The sequence below is a fragment of the Geospiza fortis genome, unplaced genomic scaffold (assembly GCF_000277835.1).
Source record: "Geospiza fortis unplaced genomic scaffold, GeoFor_1.0 scaffold271, whole genome shotgun sequence".
NCBI lineage: Eukaryota > Metazoa > Chordata > Aves > Passeriformes > Thraupidae > Geospiza > Geospiza fortis.
Genome location: NW_005054405.1, coordinates 2,631,914 through 2,636,140, shown reverse-complemented (window position 1 = coordinate 2,636,140; position 4,227 = coordinate 2,631,914). Strand labels below are relative to the sequence as shown.

The window sequence follows — 4,227 nt, the reverse complement described above, 5'->3', positions numbered from 1 at the left end:
AGCCCCCCCAGCCACTGCTGTGGTCTCTGAAGGGACTCAGCCACTCTGTCCATGTGTCCTTTCCCTGTGTCTTGCAGTGCTTGAAGAAAATTTGAAAATTTGTCCACATTTTCCTCTGTTCATTAATGCAATCTGTCCCTAAAAATTCAGCTTTTTAAGACAGTCATGTGTATTGTCTAGTTGAAAGACTAATCACAAGGAGGTGCTTGAGGTGGGTAGGCTTTTCCAGAGAGGTGCTACATGTGGCCAGCTAGTCACTCGTAAAGGCAGTTTCCAGTAGGTCCCCTGGCTTTTGGAAGTGACATCCCCTAGCTTTTGGAAGTGACATTCAGCCAGACACGTGCCAGCCACGCAATCTACCAAACCCTGCAGAGTGCAAATATCAACATAAATGCATATTAAGTTGCTGTGTGTTAGCTCTTAACTGAAATAGAGAGTGGGCTTCCAGCAGAGGCAGACAAATAGCATTGATTTACACTGGCTTGAGGATTTGGCCCATCACCATCTCCTTAAACCCTTCTTGGAGGAGCTGCAAACTAGATAAAGGCTTTTCCTGTAACATGGAAAGTAACTGTGTGTTTAGGCTGACTGGTTGTAAAGCTGGGGAATCTTTCTCAAAAATCATTCTGCTGGACAGCTGATTCCTCAGGTAAGAGCCACTTATTTAGTTAAATCCTCCATCCTAGTCCTGCCTCTCAGGTACATCTTCCTTCTCAGCTATCCCTTTGAAATCAAAGTGGGTTTTGAAGAACAGCTTTGTTGATCCAGGATATCTGTGTGTCTGATCAGTCTGTCTTTTGGAGGAGCTCCTGGGCCAGCTGCACCCTCACTGTGCTGAGCAGAGCAAGGCCCCAGCAGCACCTCCCTCCCAGCCCTTTCTGAAAAGCTCTAGTGTTACTGCACAAGTGCAAAACACAGCAAAGCATGTGAAATAACATGGATGCTTCCAGAATACATCAACCTTCCTGCTCAAAGGGGGTGTACCTGCTCTGTGCCCACAGTGTGCTGGGGTAAGGGCCATGTGCTGAGCACCCTGTGTGCTGCGGCCACCCCAGCAGCTCCCAAATGTCTCCTGAAGTACTGCTGGTGGTTTTATCTGCTTAAAAAGCTGATTTTGTTTGTGGCATAATTTGATGGCAGTTTTCTTGGGCATTTTTGCTGCTCTAATAAGTATGCTGTGAGTACATCTGCAAGCATTCATATGTTAAGATAAAATTACTGGTGGTGCTCATCTCCCCCTGTGCTACTGCTTCTACCTCCAGTAAATGCTTGTGTGCTTGCAGGCCCATGTACAGCATGTGCACAGCACCTGATCCTGCTTCTTAATTATTTTTAGCCCAATTCCCAGAGTTGTTCTGCTCCCTGCTGATGAATGGGAAATTCTAGTAGCGCTGTTTCATTTCACCAGCCTCTCAAGTGTAGAAATTATGGTAAATTTGAGAACAAGTGAGATTAGATTGATAGTTACACCTCCTTCTTTAATTAGCCAACCATGGGATCTGTGGAGATAAGGGAGGGGAGTAAGAATTTACCACGGTGAGAGAGCTGGAGGTTCTTTCTTCTCTGTCCTTTCTTGTCCGTCTGTTCTCACTGACTGTAGCCCCTCTCCTGATGTGGGGTTTATTTACAGCTGCCCTGCTTGTGCTACATCAATGGTTTCCCTGACCTTGCCTCAATGATTATGCAACAGAGCGTTGTAAATTATCTTGTCACCAGAATCTCTATTTAGGCAAGTATAATCACTTCCTTGTAAGATCCCAGGCCTGGTGTACAGAGAAACAAAAAAATGTGCTGCATAATAATGAGTGCAGCGCCCTGTTAGGGATGAAAAAGCCCCTCTGCCACATGGAAAACTGCCACACGCTGGCTCTGGGAACCTGAACGTCAGGAATCTGGGCAGAGGGCTTAGCAATCTTTGGTAAAAAGGTGTAAATTAGTAAATTACAAGGCGTTTGCACAAATGCAGCGTGCCCGCCGCTCCTTTGGTGCAGCGCTGAGCCCGGTCCGTGCCCGGCTGCAGTGACACCGGGCAGCGCCGCGCTCCCTCCCTGGCCGTGCTCGGAAAAAGCAAACCTTTCCCGAGGTCTCACATCAAATCCTGTGTTTAACTGCTCCATAGCGCAGGCTGCCTCCTTCTGCCTCTGTGAGCAATGGCACTGCAGCCTGGCTTTCCCACAGCCGTGGCACTGGAACAGGGAATGCTGGCCCCTGCCGATGCAGCGCAGGGGCGGAGCGGAGCGCTCTGTTCGCTCCCAGCAAATGCCATTGTGGAGATGAGGGATCCGAGTGGCCGCAGGTGCACACGTGTGCACGCTGATTCCTGCAAGGATAGAATGTATCCTGGCTTGGCTGTGCCGGCTGGGCTGCAGGAGATGTCGCAGGGATGGGGTCTCAGAGGGGCGGCTGTGTCCGGCGAGCTCGAAGCAATTTCAGATCCAGCGCAGGTTTGTGATGCAAACCTGTTCGTGATGCATTTTTTTCAGATGCTCATGGCAAACCTGCTCCTGTGTTTGTTTCCCTTCAGCGGAGGATTACACCTTCCCTTCTTGTACCTCGGAGTGATGGAAAATGTCCCTCCCATGAAACAACCTTTGGTACATCTCTAGACCAACTCAGCAGCAGCTCCCTCCAAACCCTTGAATGTAAAACCTCGGGCTGCTGAATTATTATTACTGTATCTGAAGGAACCACACTGTCTTGTTCTTACTCTTACTAATTTTACAATTAGTCCTCCAGCACAATGCCTTCTCCTCTCCCTCTCCATAGTAACAGGGGAACTGTTATTTTTGTATATTTGTTAGGAATGTAGTTAGCATTCACTGAATAAACTCAGAAAGCAATATTTCACATAGAATAATTATGAATATGTATTTACTTGAATAAGCTGTTGATTTTGCATGAATTCTGCACACTGTTTCTTAGGCAAATATGCTAATGATTGATGTGTGAAAATTTACTTTATTTTGGGCTTGTCAGACTAACTAACACAGTGATCCAAATCCAGAAAATTGTTTCCTTACGCCTAAGGAACCATAACAATTACAGGAATATTCCAGAGAAGTTGATTACTAATACATCAAACCCTTCTCCATGGATGTGATGATTTTGCAGCAGTATTGCCAAACAGAATTTACTTTGCTGCTATCTCTTGGCATTGGTATTCAATCAAGTCCTTGTGGCTGTATCAGCTGTACCAGGACACCAATGGCATTAGAATCCTTTCACATGGTCTCTGTGACAAATCCTGGGGACAGCACCTTGGGCAGTGATGCCAATGGGCACTGAAAGGGGCAGTGCCAGAGGGCCATGGCCGTCTCAGCAGGCACTGGGGAGCAGTGGGTGGTGTTTACCTGAACTTCAACCAGGCTTTTGACAGCCTCCTGCAGCATCCTGGGTGCTGAGCTGGAGACAAGGGGACTGAGTGTGAGGATTTGTGAAGGAATTTTGGATGAGTTAGAGATGGGACCTCTAAGTTGCTTTAGATGATGTGATTTATTTTTATTATCTTCTACATAGGCAGGAAGGGTGAGTTTGGCTCACAGCTTCATCACATGGCTCAGAAGGCCACAAGACCTCTAGTTACAAGACTTTTTTAAGGATTTATTAACCAATAAAACACTGCCAACATGGATATTGATGGTTTTGACCCAATCCTTAAATATTTTGTCTTATGGACTCATGCTACAGTATAAACTTTCTTAGCCAATCATGTTATGACACACAAACCTACAGAACTGTACTCTAAAACTCTAAACTTTCCTCTACTTAGCTTAACATGTCTGCTTTAAACTATAAACCCACATTCTCGCTTCTAGCACCTAAGTTTGGAAGCCCTTTCCAAGGTCTCAGATCAAATCCAGTGTTTAATTCTAAGCTTTGGCTTACAGGCCCAAAGTTCTGAGAGTTCCCTGCATTTTGGATTCCAACATTGAGCAGGAGGGTAAGATGAGGAGTGGAAAATTGACTGGACCACAGGGCTCCAGGTATTCCATGGAGCAGATCAGAGTTGAAGTAGTGACTGGTTACTGGCGGTGCTCCTCAGGGTTCACTGCAGGGTTGGATGTTCTTCATTAAAGCTGGACAATGGAGTGGGATGGAACCTCTCCAAGTTCTCTGATGACCCAAAACTGGTGGAAGAGTGGATGCACTGAAGGCCAGGACATTGAAGAGGGATGACAACTGACTGGAGAAATGGGTTGAAAGAAACTTCACAAAGTCCAATAAAGG

At 46.3% G+C, this 4,227-nt stretch overlaps 1 long non-coding RNA gene across 1 annotated transcript in view; it reads left to right on the top strand.

Moving 5' to 3' along the window:
• Positions 1-2,508, top strand: part of LOC115948465 — a 9,706-nt gene extending 7,198 nt beyond the window's left edge. The window contains exon 3 of the long non-coding RNA XR_004082295.1: positions 2,484-2,508. This is a non-coding gene — a long non-coding RNA (uncharacterized LOC115948465). The remainder of the gene's footprint in view (positions 1-2,483) is intronic.
• Positions 2,509-4,227: the final 1,719 nt, after the last annotated feature.